Source organism: Protobothrops mucrosquamatus, unplaced genomic scaffold, assembly GCF_001527695.2.
Source record: "Protobothrops mucrosquamatus isolate PMUCROS unplaced genomic scaffold, P.Mucros_1.0 scaffold877, whole genome shotgun sequence".
NCBI lineage: Eukaryota > Metazoa > Chordata > Lepidosauria > Squamata > Viperidae > Protobothrops > Protobothrops mucrosquamatus.
The window spans coordinates 363335-381696 of record NW_015387131.1 but is presented as its reverse complement, the minus strand read 5'-3'; positions in this window follow the sequence as shown (position 1 = coordinate 381696).

Here is an 18362-nt window from a genome sequence, read left to right as displayed (position 1 = left end):
GCCCAGCCCTCACATCCACAAAATTATTAACTTTATTCTGGGGGAGAGAAATGAAAGTTTATATAAATTCATTTCACATTTTAAGAGGTCTGCAGTATTGCAAAGTTGTGATTGAGAGGTTATGTTGGGGGAGGGGGGCGATGACAACTTCCTCATTGGCTCAAGGGGGCAATTCGTTCAAAAAGGTTAAGAACCACTGTTCTAGAAGACAGAAATAACGTATGAAATTGTCTTGACAATTTATAGAAATTCTGAAAATAACACTGAGGTTTAACAGAAACAAATTAGTTTTCTTAGATACAGAAATAAAATAGAGGATACTTACTTTGGCAATAGTAGCTGAGAAAAATTTCTTGGAGTAGTACTGTAGTTGATTACAAACTATATATCAATCAGCATTATGATATGGCTGCAAAATAGGCAAAAGCACGTTTCTAATACCTCTGCCCTATGCTGAAGTAAATCCCATCCTGAGAACTATGCCCAGCATTGACTATCATATTTTAAGAAGGACTTAAGTAAAATGGAATATATTCACATGATGACAATCAGGATTATCAGGTAGCTATAAAATAGAAAATAAATCATATGAAAGGATATGTGAAGATTAACTGAAAAACGTAGGAATGTTTAACCTTAAGAAGATAAGGTTGAGGAAAATATACTACCTGATAGATTGTCATAGAGAAGAATGCCAAGATTTATCCTTTGATTTTTCAGAGAGCAGGATATGGAATAATACACAGTATTTCATTATGAGACAGCAGATTGGAATTTGATATTAGTAAAATATCCAACAGTAAGAGAAATTTGACATAACAACCAGTGAAGAGACACCAAGGACATTGGATTATAGCAATAGCAATAGTAATTAGACTTATATACTGCTTCATAGCTCTCTCTAAGTGGTTTACAGAGTCAGCATATTGCCACAACAATCTGGGTCCTTATTTTACCGACCTCGGAAGGATGGAAGGCTGAGTCAACCTTGAGCAGGTGAGATTTGAACTGTCAAACTGCTGGCAATCATCAGTCAGCAGAATTAGCCTGCCATACTGCATTCTAACCACTACATCACCATGGCTCGTTTTCCTTCCATGTATCAAACAGAGGCCTCATTTGGGTTCATGCAATGAGGAAATAGTTGGACTTAATGTCCTAAAAGTCCTTTCAGTTCTATGATTCCATGCTGGCAGACATTGCAAATGTAAATCTTTATTTATTTGCAATTTTAAAAAACAAAGAAGGAAACTCTACCAGATTGCAGTATTGATGTATCATGTTCTTTTAATTCATCTACACATCCCTTATGGAAAGAAAAAAAAATCAGAAACAATATTAGTTCCTGATTTCTGGATTTGCATATAGATAATGGGTGGATTATGGGAAGAAGAGATATTTTTAACATTATTAGGGATGAAGTTTATTTTTACTTGTTTTGAGGAAGATTAGAAATCACTTCTTTACATATTTCTTTTCTTTTCTTATTTTTTTTCTTTGTTCTTTTTATTCTTTCTATTTCTTTTTTTTTTTGAGTTTGTATATGATTTAATTTTTATTTATTTATCTACCAAATTTATATGCCACTCATCTTGCATGAGATTTTATAAAATCTTTTATATAAAAAAAGAAAAAAATGAGAAAGAAACAGTGTGGATTCGATTTGAGAAAGTTTCAAATTGTGCCTTTGAAATGGCTAATTTGCATATTGACTGATAATGTAATGAAAATATTAGCCAATCTACTGGAATACATTAAGAACAAATAAGGGGAGTGTGTGTGCATTTTCATTTGCTCAATAATTAAAAGAAAAAATAATGATACAAGGTTACCCTATTCTCAAATGAAAGTTGAAAATTTGAAAAAGAGTTTCATCAAGGAAAGAGCCAGAATCATCCCCTCACCAATAGTAGAGTGAAAATTCTTAAACAGAATGTTTTTGCTTGATCCATATATCAACCAAGTCTTTATCATGTCAACAAGTTTGTCAAGTTTCTCCAGATCACATCTTGTATATTTTTTAGACTTTGATTAGGCAGCAGTTGTTCACCTCAGTGAGGTGCTTCTTGTATTCTTTTCACAGAAATAGAGAGGCAACAATATTCCTTGGTAGTAGGGTCACTCTGCCATATTCTTTGGCCAAAAAAGTTTCCTCCAAATACACTGCCTACACCCCGCTATCTTTTCCAGTTACTGTATGTGTCTGCATCCTGACCTCAGTTTTTATTGTGTCTATTTTCTTCCATGCATCTTTTAGCTCTGCAGGTTTCCTATCAGTGAATGTTATGTATGTGATAAAATAAAATACAAAATAGATGGACTTTTTTTTTAAGCTACCTGTTCTGAGCTGCAAAGTATACAAATTTAGTATACAACTGTCCAGAAATTGATGCAAATGTGAAATCTATCAAGAATAAAAATTCAATTTTTTTCAGATGTGAAAAAAATCCAAGGTCTAAACTAATCTGAAAAAGATGGAATATTTGATGGCAAGATTATGGAGATTGTTGGATGAGAAAGAGAGAAAGAGAGATCAGATTAGTGTATTTTTTAAAGATAATCTCGTGATTTTAGAATACATTTTGATTCAAATTATTTGTAAAAAATAGCACTCTGCCTTTGAAAATTTGGAATTACTGCAGAGTTTAGAACCAGTTTATTTTTTAGTAAAGCTGTCCATTTTTTAAATTTAGAAGTAGGTATCTTCAGTATCTCTGATATTTAACTAAAGCACATAAAAGCCAAAACAATAATTTTATTTGTATTATTTCATTTCTTTCTCTGAGACAAGTCTAGTCATTTAGTTATATTATTACTATGTTATGTATTATATATTATGTTTCAGACTTTTACATATTGGCTGCTTTGTTTCTGTTATTTCCACTCTGAAACAATTATCTCTGGTTACAACTACTCATTTGCTAAATTAATTTTGATAAATCAATCCTCAATTGCATTATATGTATGGAAGGGAGAAGTATCAGCAATCATACATTTTAAAACAAACTGATATTTCTTTAATTTGTTGAAAACTGCTCCCTGGATAAAATACTACTTGCCAAATTCCAGCCTGCAGCAAATGTTTGCAGCTGAGTTATAAAATAAAAAATGTTGACGTGCAGGATTTGTTAGAAAGGAGCAAGGGTGAGCCCTGCTTCTGTCCAATTGCATTATGTCAGACATTAAAATTTCTGAACCTTAGTGGTTTATGAATTATCTAGAAAAATATCACACCTAAACTTCCCTATATGATAAAGGTAGAAAGACATTTATGTATTGTAGGTCTTAAGCATTTTCCACAAATAGCCACTTTTCTCTGGATATATTCACAAGTATTTTGGTGTATGTCAACTGACTTTTGATCTTGAATAAATCTTTTATCTGGAGTAGGAAGAAAGAACATTTTCCATGGAGGACAATTGAATAGTACCTATCAATGTTTTTCTTCTTTAGGAAAGATAATAAAGTCCCCATGCGAAAAAACATGTTTTAACTTCACAGATAAGATGGTTAGTATTTTGGATCGCTTTATTATTCACAATGACTTGGAACCAAAAGGTACTTTCAGAGTTTTAGCAAAAAATTAATTTTCTTAAATGGGTACAAATACTGTATTTTGGCGTTCATCTAGTGAGAAGGGTAGGATTGCTATTAATTGCTCTTTGAGTATGGACAGAACAACAGAACAGAGTGATACTTAAGATCACTTAAAAACCTAAGGGAGACATTTGTTAGTTATTCTCTTAAACCTTCTTATTGAAACTTATCATCCATTACAAATACCGTACTCTTTCAAGAGCTATTTTGATTATTTTCAATTTGGCAGAAATTTGGATAGGCCTCCACATCTGGGGGCAAAGTTTTGATATGAAAGGAACATACCTGAGGATCTGAACTATGCCTGTGAAATGCTCACCAGGATTCTCATTACTAGGAATTTCTTTGCCTAGCACTCTTTCAACTAGGTGGTTGCCCCAGGCCTAAAGCCCACTTGGAAAAGTGAAATGAATTTAACTCTCATTTTGTAACACATTGATAGCAGTCACGTGAACCATGGAATGGAAGGAATTTTCCTGTTAGAGAAGCAGGCTGGTCATTGTCCTCCCTTTATTGATTTGCATGTAAGTTATTGTGCATAGTAGTAATAGATCATAAGGGAAGCTCTTGAACAGGATGAGCACACATGATATAATAGTTCCCACATTTTATAGGGGAACAATATTCTGAGGATTATGAGATCTAAAATCTAACATTTCTAGAGGCCATTACACTGGGAAAGGCTGTGGAAATTACTGAGCAACAAAGTTAAGGGATGAAATCAAAATGTGCCCATTTTGCAATAAATCATTGTATTTATTATCTCATCCATGGAAAAGAGTGGAAACTATTGTTCTTTCTATGGACAGTTCTGTGTGTGGTTTAATTACTCAAAGGAATTCCTTCTGCTAATTTTTGGGAATTGCAAATGTTAACAGGGAGTTGGTTTCAGTTTTTAAATTACTGTTTGTTTTGAAAATGGTGCTTTTACTTGTTGACACAATAATAGGACATTTTGTTTATAGGGAATGAATTTAGCCACCAGAGCATGAGATTTGGCAGAACAAATGACTCAGTGTTTGGGTATCTTTAACTGTAAAGCTGCTTGAATGAGTCTATCTATTTTTGACTAGTAAAAATATTTCTCTCTTTAACCAGCTTCATCAATCAGCTTCATTATTTCAGATGTGGCCAATCACTCCAACAGTTATAAAGTGGATAGGAAAGGAAAAAAATAACATGTTTTAATATGGTATTTTAATGAATAATTGGCAACATAAACATGAAAGACAAGTAATTTGCACATGAACAATGGAAATCTTTGCTTCAAATATAATGGACTTGTAATGGTATGTGGGAATGACCTTGAGAGATTGAGACCAGAGACACTCAATAGGGAATGTCAAGTTAAGAGACAGCACAGTCTGCAGCTGGAGAAGCAAGAAGCGTAGAAGAGATCCTTCCTAATTTCTTAAGCATAAAAGAGACAGGGAGAATTTTACTTTCAGACTTGCAATTTTCTGTTAATGTAGTGTTACATTAAAGTAGAATTAGCTTATCATGTTTCCTGTTTGGTCAACCTAGTACGGCTGCCATTGCTTATCAATTTTATCTAAGCACAGAGATATGTTGTAAGCAAGAACTGTTTAAACCAGCTACTGTAAACTCAATGGGAGATTGTGGTTTGTTTCCAACATCAAAGTAATATCCCAATTCTATCTTAGTCAGGTACAGGAGAGATTATTATCTTAACTAGCACTACAGATGTGGACCACAAAAGCCAAACAATCATTAGAAGGCAGCAAAAAATTAGTTTTCTGTAATCTCTTTGCTGCTGCTTAATGGTTGTCTGGATTTTGCATCTCATATCTGTAGTTTTTATTATCTCTTTTTACTAACACAAAAAATGACTATTAATGGCAAAGCTAATGAATATCCTTCTAGATGAAACTGTTAGAGACAATGATGTAATTCAAAAATGAAATACAAATTAATAAGAAAAAAAATAAAAACTCTGAAAACCATTACAAAAGGGAAAATAATAATTTGAGTGATTATGTGCTATCAGGTTGGAGTGGACTCTTAGTAATTATGTCCCTTCATGTCTTTTAATGGTGTACCTATGTCCACTGTAACCGGGTCTATCCATCTTGTTGCTGTCCTTCTCTTTCCTTCCACCTTTCCCAGCACTATGCAATTCTCAAAAGGGGATGCAGTGGTGCAGAGGCTTAATGATGTTGGACATGCTGAGCAGTTGCCAGCACACCAGTGGTTTGAGTCCAGTTCTGCAGGATGGGGTGAGCTCTCGTCTTTTGTCCCTAGCTCTTTGAAAGCATTGTTTGTGAGTAGATAATTGCCACCTTTTTGGTGATGGGAAACTTCTGGCTGCATTCTGGGCAGGAAGCTGGAACCAGTGCTGGATCTGCCCAGATGCAATCAACAGAGGATTTATGGAAGGGAGTCCCGGATGAGTTGACTTCCTTCCTCTGAGAACACTGTAGGTTGGCCAGTACGAAGCTATTTCATCTTTTTGTGTGCACTAGTGCAATAAACAGACTAGTGACTGTTGACTGCCAGGACTTCTACCATGTGCATAAAACAGTAGCCTCCCTGACTTCATATGCTATACATCCCATCAAAGATACTAATATATATCATTTGTCTCTCAAGAGAGAATTCTGGAGTGATTTGTTCCATGATCCATTTGTTTATTTTCTTGTCTATCATGGATTTCAGGAGTCTTCTCCAAATTTCAAAAGCATCAATACTCCTTCTATCCTGCTTCTTCAAAGTCCAATTTGCTTCTACAGAGTATCCCAGGGGGAAAAGCTGCCTGCATGATTTTGATCTTTGTATGTAAGTAGATATTATCCAGCAAACATCAGCAATAATGACTCTTCTTTGTTAGCCTTTTCTAAGATCAGCTTGAACATCTGGCATCTCCTTTTCTATGTAGAGTACTAATCAGCTTTGGGTGATCCAAGCTATGCCAGCATGTGGATTTTAAAGATATTGTGTGATAGCTGTACTGTCTATTAAGTCCCACAGTGCCTGTTGGCCACTGTGTTATTCTCCAAATTTGCTGGCATAGCTTGGTAACACTACTGATTCTTCTTATAGTGCTTGTGATGTTTCATGGCTATTCTATTTGTTCTTGTGGCCTTCTGATAGGTAATGACTATAATGATAATATAACTTTATGTTATAGTGTTAGATCTTCTTGTAGGTAGAGAATGTCTTTTAAAATATCTTGGATGTTATCATCTCTACTGTAAAAAATTTCAGTGTATCACTAACTGTGCATTATATCATTGCAACGTCTATATTGTATTCAAGGGGAATCCTTAGTAGCTTAACCATGGAATTATATGGGCATAAGACACCATTGCAATGTCAACCCAATACAGAAAAACTGCAACTTATGCACCAATTGAAGCTGGACAAAGCCTTCCTGGCCATGACTTCCACTAGCAGTTCAAGAAGCAGAAGTGAGGAGCCACATACTATAGACATCCCAAAAAATCAAAACAGGGTCATCTTTCACATGCTTTCCTCTTTGTCAAAATGAGTAATCTCTTTCTGAAGAACCCCCTTCCCCCTGAATGATCCTCTCATTCCTTCTTCACTTTAAGGCCAGCTGTACATTACATCAAAGATACTAATGTTGTCAGTTTTACAGGAATGATCATATATAAAGGAGCTTCTTGAAGATTGTACCTCTAGGGTTTTTTTTTAGTTGATAGTAACTTTATTATCTCAACAGTATCATCAAAATCCCAAAGGGATTATCTCATAGCGACTTGAAAAGTTAAAAGAATGGGTTCATCTGCATGAAGAAAGTTTATTTACCAGCATAAGTGAATGGTGTCTCTTTCTTGATAAAAAGTCCACCAAAGAGTTAACATGAAGTCAGGGTAAGTGTGCATCCCTGGTTTTTTAAATGAATATTGCAGGGGAGAGAACAGGATTTTCTGAAGAGGCATGTTGGACTTGTGTGTTGTTATTCTTGTGCAGTTTTATAGGCACAAGCATAAAGAAGCAGATTTAGCAAAGGAAGACACCAATGAATAGATATGGCAGACTATGCTGTAGTCATATCTTGGGGATGAGTCAAATATAGTCTTTAAATCTATAAAAGTCCTCTCACATTTGTTATATATGCATAGAATAGAATAGAACAGAATAGAATATTTTGGCCTTGATTAGACAGACAAGGAATTTGTCTCTGGTACAGAAGTTCTGAGTACATGCAAAACAACAGAGAAATAACAATCACATTAATGGTATTTTTCACCACATGTGGAGTCTCTATTCTAATGCTGAGCATCATTTCCTAAAGCTGGCTTGTTCTTCTGCCAGAATATTATTTTGCCACAGACTGTCAGTTTCCCATTCAGAAATCTGGCATATAATTGCTTATAATGCCTCCATAAGTCATTTAAAGGAGCAGTTTTAATTTGTTTTTTGAATAAGAGGATAGACTTGATGGACTGGAATTTGAGCCATTCAATCTATACCTGTAAAAATGTTTGCTAGAACTGGGATTCAATAATTAGTACTGGCCTTGAGTAATTTAGCAGGAACTATACTACCCACCCAGCCCTCAATGCTTTTTTCAGCTGCCCAATAAATCTAGGAATCTCAGAATAAGAAACATACACCTGTATATAGTTGTTGATTTATTATAAAGCATAAACGGTTTCTTTAGCATTTTAAAGTCTTCCTAGAGTTGTTTACAAGTCCTAGACAAAGCAAAAAAAATTATGATAGAGAGAGTTAATGGCTGGAACAAGACTGGTAGCAGGAAAGATCAAAATTGACTTTGGAATGAATTAATGAATTGTGCAATGTGCCAAATTCAATGTTCTAAATACAAAATGTAAAAAAAAAGATATCTAGAATTCTTATCCTCTTAGACTAGGTCATAAATGCTGGATCAACATTATACTCCATAGAGGGTTTTTAATCAATTTATACTATATTATTCTTATACTGATGGGTGTAACACTTCTTTCTTCTGAAGATACTTGTCTGCTTTTTGTTGTGATTACAACTTAAGCATCTCACAAAATACATCTCTGATTTTCTCAAGTCATATTGCATTCCTTTGATTTTTAACCAGAGTGCCATATTTCATTTTATAATTCCTTAGATTGGTCAAACAATATGTAATCTAAATTCTGTTCTGAATAGTTTCATTATATTAACAGAATATAAATCTTTTTCTCCTGAAGGAAGCTTTAGGGAAGTAGAGTTGTTTCTTTCCTCAAAATGCTGCATTAGGAATTAATATCACAGAACAGGTTAAAATGATACATTTTATTGGACTGAACTTTAGCTGTTTAAAATTACAAGCTGTCAAACCACAGGAAGGCCTTCCTTCAGCCAAGTGTTTGAAATAAAATAAAATTAAATTAAATGTGCCATTTAATTACACATCCAGATTTTGTATCTTATCATAAAGCTGTTTCCAGACAAAAGCAATTCTTGAAATGTAATAGAATTATGTTCCAATTAAACTGAATTGGCAAAAAAAATGGTTCATACTTTGAGTCATGAAATTCATTTTCCATGCCAAGGATGGGCAATGAAAAAGCTATTAGGGGTTCACCAATTTATCTTTTCTTACCTCTTTTCCTAAAATTCATAGTCAACCAATTCTCAAACTACTGTGTCTCCAGAAGTGTTAGTGTTCTATCCCTAAAATTCATAGCTAGTATAGCCAAAGTCTCCCTGTTTGATGGCACCAGGAACAAGAAAATTACTAAGTTTAAAAAAAATAAAAGCTTTAGGGAAGTATGTTTCTTTGCTTTTGATAATATAATGATTACATATTATGCTTACCATACCAAGATCTTTTCATGTGTCTGGAAGTAACTGATGATATCAGATGCACGCTAATATTACTTTTAAGGCAGCATAGTTTGATATTATGGAAGATGATATTATTCTGACATTCAAATGCTCAATATTGGACTGACTTCAAGGTTAGCAAAATCTGTATATTGTAGTGCTAACTGAACATTAATATGAATTTATGTTAAGGATGCAGTGCTAGAGTATAAATAATTAATATTGATGTATCTGCAGACAAATTAAGATCTAATGATTTCCTAATAAAATAATTTGTTCATAGATCACAAAAGGATTACAGGCAAGAAGCCTATAATGATATGACTCAGATAATTATTTTTCACTATCTAATTATACCTTCACAACTGATCAGGTTTTCATTTGGAGAGTTAAATGGTGGTACAGAACAGCCCAGCGACATTCACATCTATCACTAAGAACAAGTTACTGGACTTTGACAAAAGAGAGAACTGTTCCTGAGAGATAATTTAATATAATTAAGAATATATTATGTTTGCTGGGTTATCAGTTTGCCTTCTTCAAATAAAACCTAAGCACTAAAGAACTGGGAATTAATATTTGTCTTCAAATCAGTCTGTAAGTTAATAGCTATTTCAAGGAATTATCTTTAAAATATCAAATCACTGGTAGCGAATTCAACAAGCATTTCTTTAAAAGTATCCATTATGAATTTTGAGAAATGGAAACTTATAGCAGAAGTGGATAATAAAAGAATATGGGCTGAATAAATAGTAAAATTGCTAAAGGTAAGCTTAATAGTACTACTACTACAATTGTCATTACTATAACAACTAAGAGGAAGGAGATAAAATAATTCCAGTTATAAATATACACAGAAAGATGAAAGTATTGCTATCTTCATCTTTCCTACAAGAAAAGCTGAGGGATATTCATGAACTGACTGTTTCTCCTCTTCTTTATATATTTATCACATTATAACTAGTGCTGCAGATTAGGCACATTTTAATTTGCACTATGTTATTTATTGTAATAACAAAAAAGTAATCGGGGGGGAAAAAAGCTTGAATAGATATTGTGTGTCACTATTGCTCATAACAAATGAGGAGAAAAGGAACCTCCTGGTGTCCTCATGTCATTAGAACTGAGTGAACTTCTTTGCCCAGATAAAGACAATCAACTTTGTCACTTGAGTCACACAGCATTATGCCTGTGCTTGATAGCCCTTGAATTCAATAATGGGTTGGATGAAGATTCAATAAGTTTATGTGATGTAATGGAGGCACTTTGAACAGATGGTTCATAAGTCTTAGGAAATGATGCTTGATGGGTTATACAGATTCATCACCTGGGGATAATCTAACATTGAGGGTTCCCCCTCCACCCGCCTAGTAGATGCCTAGTTACACTCTGTTACTTCAAATGACTGATAAATTTCATCTCCTTGCTCTGGTAATCTCCCAGTTGTATTAGTGTAATGCATTATAATTCATTTGCTCTGTCCTTGAAATCAATGCAGAAACCTTAGTTGGAGTAGAATTTGGCTGCGAAATTTCAACTATCTTTGGTTAAACAATTCTAATTTTAAAAGCAAGTTTCCTATTAATTTCTACTCCTGTTTCAGGGTGCTTGCCTAGTGCTTCTTTAGAGGACTACTCGGTCTCAAAAAAGGCTTATTTTTTCAGTGATTAATGACCTAGAACTGGAAAAATCTCCCAATAATATTTTCCATGTAAAAGAATTTCAGGATTTGACATTATAATTTTTCCATAATATTTTCTTGAATTGGTTTTTTTATTAGTCCCTTCCCACATTATTCAAATTTTGTTTCTCATACTTCTAGTATGGTTTATTGTAATATGGCTCCTAACAGACAATTATAACTATCATTTATTTTTTGGGCTACAATAATACAATATATAGTTGAAAAGAATGCAATGAAAATTAAAAGCAGATTTTGCTAATTTTGTTTGTCATGATTTTTGCACCCTGGTAATACTTTCACCTGGTAATACTGTTCATATTATATAAAAAATAAAATTATAATTAATTGTTCAATCATTTTTATATATATTATAAAAATTGTCCTTAGATAAGACTTTCTCCTTTATTATTATATGATTTATATTCTGCCTGTTATTTTATATTTTGTCTTCCTGAAATTGATTTATTTATAATTTGCCTTAATGTTTCCTTCAAAAAAATTTTTTTTTTTTTTAAAAAAAACATCATTCTTAAATTGGGAGCTATTGCTTTCTACTCTGAGTTTGTAAATATTTGTTCCACAAATATATGGTCTACTGATCATTTATCCAGAAATAATCATAATTTTCATCTCCATTTAAATGAGAGAAAAAACATCTATGCTAACTCCCTGAGTTGAATCACTCTTCTCAGAAGCTTCTACTTACATTCATGGGAACTGTCTGCATGATTGCCATAAAGCTGGCTCAAATATTTGTAAAGTAGAGAACAAATATTTTGCTAAAATACATATATTCAATTGAATACATACATATTTTCCTTGTTACCTTCTGAGAGGATGCTTCAGTCACAGTTTTGTTCCATATAACATCAACCTATATATATATATATATATATATATATATATATATATATATATATATATATATATATATATATATATATATATATATATATATATATATATATATATATATATTCATTCAATACTACACAATCTTCGAACTCCGGGATAAATATAAATCAGCTGTTTATTGTTAAAAATTTTAAAACAATAAAAACAACTATTTACAATGTTAAAACAAACTTAGCTTTCGCTGGTCCACTGCCAGTGTCTTCAGAGTAAAGCATTGGGGTGAAGAAAGATCTCTTATAAGCCTTGCTAACCTAGTTTTTTACACATTGACCAACGAAAGCTAAGTTTGTTTTAACATTGTAAATAGTTGTTTTTATTGTTTTAAATTTTTTAACAATAAACAGCTGATTTATATTTATCCCAGAGTTGGAAGATTGTGTAGTATTGAATAGATATGCCCGGGATTCGGATTTTTACAGTCAATCTAGTGGGATTCTTGTAAATAGGCATTGCACCAATATTGAAATAACTTTGGACAACTCATAGAGTGGACCTGCTTCCTTATGCTTGACAGTGTATGACAAATGAAATCAGTTTTCCAATGTGAAACAATACAATTATCCAATAAAAACAATGCAAACAATTCCTGAGTCTTCTAATTAATAATTATGTATCCAATTCTTCTTTTTCCCAACTCCTATTTCCCAAATGTAAGCTATATGTTTGGAATATTTATTTCTGTTTTATTTTTACAATTGTTTTTTATAAACAATCACAGTGAAATATTGGCACCATCTTTAGGATTCTATCCAAATTGATTTTAAATTTGTTTTTATGTTCCATATTATATATTTTATGTTCCATATTATTTTAAAATGAAATTATTAGCCAAACCCATTTGATAAACATGTTATAACATAAAAGAAAATCAGTATATCACCTATAAAAAAGGAAGCCGTATTTCCTGCTCCTGTAAAATACAACACTTTAAGACCGTTTCAGTCTTGTAAAATATATTACCTCTGTAATGCTATGAAGGTCAGTTTCAGAATAGCTTATTTGTTACAAAACTAGCAGCAGTCACATAAATTAAAGATGTTTGGAGGCGATCTATATGCACATCCAACAGCTCTGAAAAATGATCTCATTTTTATTCCAGTCAGTATAATTACTTAGTTTGGGATGTAAGTCTCTTTTCTGTTCTGCTTTTGTCTCTGTTAATTTTCATGACTATAACTTTGTGATGCATGAAAACAGACAAACAAGATTATTTTAATTATATATAGAAGTTTCTCCAAAGAAGTACATGATTTAGGCACATGCTCTGTTAAATTAGATGCATTCACAAAAATGGGGTAAAAATGATTCACAATCAAACATTTCATTCTTTAGACCATATAATTTTATCAAGAGACAAAAAAAGTATAAACACGTGAAGTAAATTCATTATTAATGAAAAATAACATCCTTTATAAGATTAAAGGAAGCAATTTTATTTCTACCAGCTTTGAACATAACCTACAGCAGTTTTAAAGGATCCTCCTTTGTAACTTCTGGATTGAACATGTAATTATGCATTTCATAGTCTTAGCATATATGAACTTTGAAATATTCAGGAGGACAAATAGTTGATCTCAAGAAGGTTTGGCCTTAATTGAGATTATATGTTTCTATGCCATTTAATATTGATGGATGGTGGAAGGGGGTTGTACTGCTATTCAGGTGCCAGTTTAGGCTAAGCAGGCTCATTGGGTCCTAATTAAACCTCTATATGTTACCATTTTGATAAGGTATGCAGAATAAACGAATAGCTCCTTGGCTATTTAATTCATTTTAACTCATGTGTTGGTAACTCTTCCACTTTTTACAGTAGTGAAGAAGTGCAATGACATACACATTCTGAAGAGTATCTAGCAACCAAAAGTCACTTGGTGGTTTGAATATATGTTTTCCAAACCAAGCCAATCATGGTTTTTTGGCATCTGTGAACTAGCTGACAGTACTTGTCCGAATTAATATCCTATGTCCAACTAAGTAACAGGGGTTGACATATAATAAAAAAGTTTCTAACTTGAAATCATTGTCTTTAGCACTAGTGGGAAAGAATGAGAGCAAAAGAGAGAAAGAAATCTGACTCTTGCATCCTAATAGTATTTTTCACCTCACTATTACAGAATTATGTTAAGAAAAAAAGTTTAAAATCTGTCTTGTTCTGGATTCAGCTAAGATGTCATCATATATTCATTCTATGCTGCCTTACAAAAATTCGAATGCATTCCAGGAAAGATCAGACCTCATTTTTCTTTCCTAGAAATGATAAGAACTAGCAGACAAAATTGGCTTTATTGTCTGGGTTCACAGAGCTTCCACAGCAAACCAAAGATTAGACCTCTAGCATGGTAGTTTAGAATTCATCAGCATTCAAGCATTTAAAGCTTTCTTATAAATTAGCCAAATGCACACTAATACTGGAAAACACCACCAATGTCAATTCATTAGTCAATGGAGTGAGAAAGATCAACACATCAGTCAAGAAGATATATGCAGTCTGTCCCTTAATGATGTTAGCTTCTAGGCAGATGGTGATGGAACCTCTCTAGCTTGATGGCTGTTTAATATGTGTAATCCATATACCAATAAATCTGTGGCTGGCAACAAGCAGGGTTACTTTGTGTAGAGAAAAAAAAATTGTCCTCTGCATTGTGGCCAAAATTAACACTTAACAGTCTTACTTCTGAACACCTGCATATTTCCTTTATAGAGTCAGAATTAAGGAATAATAATTATTCAATGAAAATTAGACAGAGTAATGCTACTTTCAATAAAATCAGATCATATTAAGACATTGTTTATACCAACATTTGGAACAACTGGATGTTTTCATGGAAGGTGGGTTACTGCCTTGATAAGTATTCAGTAGCTAGTTTACATCATTTAGTGAGAATGATGTAATTTCAACAAGAAAAGAAAGACAGACAGGAAGATGAATTTGTATAGAGGTATGCAATTTGAATCATCAGTTCAATTTGATTATTAAGTGAAATGATCACTTAATAATCATTTGGAAAATCAAATTAACTCATTTTAATTTTTACAAATCAGTTAGGAAAAGCCATTTGGTGTCATCCACTGCAATTTGATTTTCCAATTCATCTTGACAAGTCAATTTTATTCACATATTTGGTTGAATAAGGTTCAAAAGAAGTATCTATAGGAAAGCTTTGTAGAGCTCTATTCATTTTCTAATGTCAACTTTAGAACAAAATGGCGAGCTTTAAAAATGTTATGATTAACTCTTATCTTTTTATTACTTAATTATTAATTTAATCAATAATTATTAATTAATTAATTCCAGATTTATCTCTCCATTTCAATCTATATTTCTAAAAGTCAGGTTCCAATCTCCCCTTTCCATTTGTCTAGCTAGAACTATGCTATGCCTCAACATAGACTAGTATCACTCTACCAACTGAAACACAGGCTGAAATTACCCTGGCTGAAAGATATATCACCTTTTGGAAGATACTAAGAGTTGCAGATTTAATTTACTGTAGTTTCTCACTCCTTGCTTTACTCATGCTCTGATTAGAAAAAGTTATGACTGACACCAAGTAAAGAGCATTTGACTCAGACCTACAAAATGGCTCATATTACTACTATGCTTTTATTTACAGTATTTATGCCTCTCCCAAATACCTTTACAACAGGTGTGTAAAACTGGCAGCCTGTGGGCCACATGTGTCACTTGCAGGCCATGCTCAACTTGGCTCCGCAAAGCCAAAAAACATTGTGATACGTCACAATACATCACGTGACGCAATAGAGTTTGACACTCATGCTCTATAACATCTGTAGAAAATTGGCCACTTGGTGAGAATTGATACTCAACCTTCAAAAATAGAGGGAAGATTCAACAACATTCCTGTTCAGGAACATCTTTGCAACTGCTGACATACTGAGATTAAGACTACTACACATGTTCTCTCGAGCTACAGTATGTTCTCTGTTCTGCTATACTTAATGCTTAATCACCCCTCCACACAAGTCATCAGCCAATGCTTCGATTGGCCTGAATCTGAAATTATTATTTTTGTACTGAGAGATTGGTCTACTGTAATCACCACAAAAGTTGTGAAATTTTGTCCAATGCAATCACAGTTAAAAGACAGCAGGTTTGACAGACTGGCTTCTGACATCAACTTTGATGAATCCAACTTCATCAATTCTACATTTTCCCATTGGAGTAAACCCAGCAAGTTTGATCATTTCAATAGGCTAGTGTCCCTCCCCCCTCCCCATTTAGGAGGTGAGATAAACCAAGGCTCCATGGTGCTGTTTTTAAAATCTAAACTTTCATTCCATGCATGTATTCTTGAACTCAATAATATCAGATCACCTTCATGCAAATTTCCCTTTCTCTTACTTTTATAGATACATAACATATTCCCCTCCTCTTTTTCTTTCATTTCATGTATTATTTCATGTTCTTTGCCATTTCTACATGCCAGGTCAGAGTCCTCCATTCCCATGGTCATTAACAGATAGAATTAGACAACATGCTATTTACTAAGCACTAAAGATTGTTATTGTAAAAAAATCAATAAAATATATTTTAAAAACCAGATAGAATTATAAATACTGAGATACCGCAGTAAAGATATAGATTACCAGTCATATGGATACATGCAGCTAGGTAAAGGCAACACTTGTCAGTCTGTGCACATTCTGGCCAGTATACCACAAGAGCAATCCAAAGCCCATTTTATTCCAAAAATGCTCTTAGGATAAAAGCATGTTCATGCTTTTTTATGTAAACTGGGATTCTAATTACAGTCTTGCACATCAATGTGCTACTGTATTGCTTGTATACCACAAACTGGGAGTTATATCTAACACACACTCAAGAAACTTTTTTCTTCCTGTAAAATGAAAGTTGAAAAATATATGCTACCTTATTATTAATTTGAAAACATCAAAAAACATTAAAAATCACATAGACAACCAGAGCTTCTTATCAAATGACAAGATGGGTAAATAGAATACTGACATTATTTTCTAAGAGTATGTGATTTTATAAAAGCTTTAAATGAGTTAGTAGCAGATGTATAACTATGAAAATCATTTTTTAAAATATACGAAGTAATGAACCAAGATATGTATGATAGGGTTGTTAAGATAAATTCTAAATGTGAGATCAAGAAATAGGGGCCCATTTCTATCAGTTCCAAGGGGTTTCAAAGCCATAGTCATACAAATGAATAGAAATGTGAATAATTCATTTAAAGCAATGAGAAAGTAAACTATAATGTGTGTCAAATAATAAGTAAAGAAAGCTTATTAATTAGTTCTATAACATTTATATTTTAAAAAGTGCTTTACATTTCTGACTATATAAATCTCCATTTTAAAGGAACAACATTATGTAGGAACATTAATCATATAATTCTAAAAAAAAAAACCTGGCTCCTTCAGCAATTATTTAATTAACACCCATCTCGCTATCCAAAACTATTATTCAGCTTTGCTTCATGGATATCTGTTAAGAGCTATGATGATATTTGACTTGTGTTGTCATTCCGCAGACACCTATAAGAGATTTGAACCTTGGTAATTAAGTAAATCCAGGCATGATTTGTGCCTAGTAAGGAAACTTACATTTAGTAGCTCCTTTAGTAGAAAAAATAGTGTATATATTTGTATTAGATTTTCTTTATTCCAAATAGAACATTTGTCATCTTGGTCACATGCAACTGCAACTATATAACTAGTACTGAGGGGCGGGGGGAGATGTAGAAATTAAAAAATGGAATAATTTTTTCATCCTAATGTGAAAGATTTGGATGTCACTGAAGCTATGTAGGCTAGATTAATTTCTAATCTAACATTAGCATGAGTTAAAGAATTAAAGAAAAGATTTAACAAATTAATGAGGTCTGCTTCCCCTTTAAGAAAGAAGGCATTGTGTACTTTGCCAGTTCAGTGAATTAATTAATAGTGTGAAATAATAAGCTGAATGGAAAAATCACTAGAAATGGGACATGGCAAAGCTCAGAAAAATAATGAATTCTGCATCTGATAGGTGATTCCTATTTTATCTCTAAACCCACTCATCTTAGATAACAAAAATGTGAGGCAGAAGAGCGGGTTAGAGAAATATCCTCAGGCTGGAGATAGGCAGCTAATGTGGAAACACAAAGCACAAAGAAAAATGTGTCAGTGTCTGAACTGACAGTGGATTTATAATGTGGAAATCCTGTCTTTGTTTAAATTCTAGCCAGTTGGGAAAGAATGAAATGAAGAGCTGCATATAGATCAAAGATCTCCACAGCAGGCAAGTCACCTAGAGATGAGACGAAGGAGATAAATTGGTAATATCAGGCATAGAAAGGTTGAGAAATCAGAACATTAGTCAGAATAAGTATAAGGTTGAAAG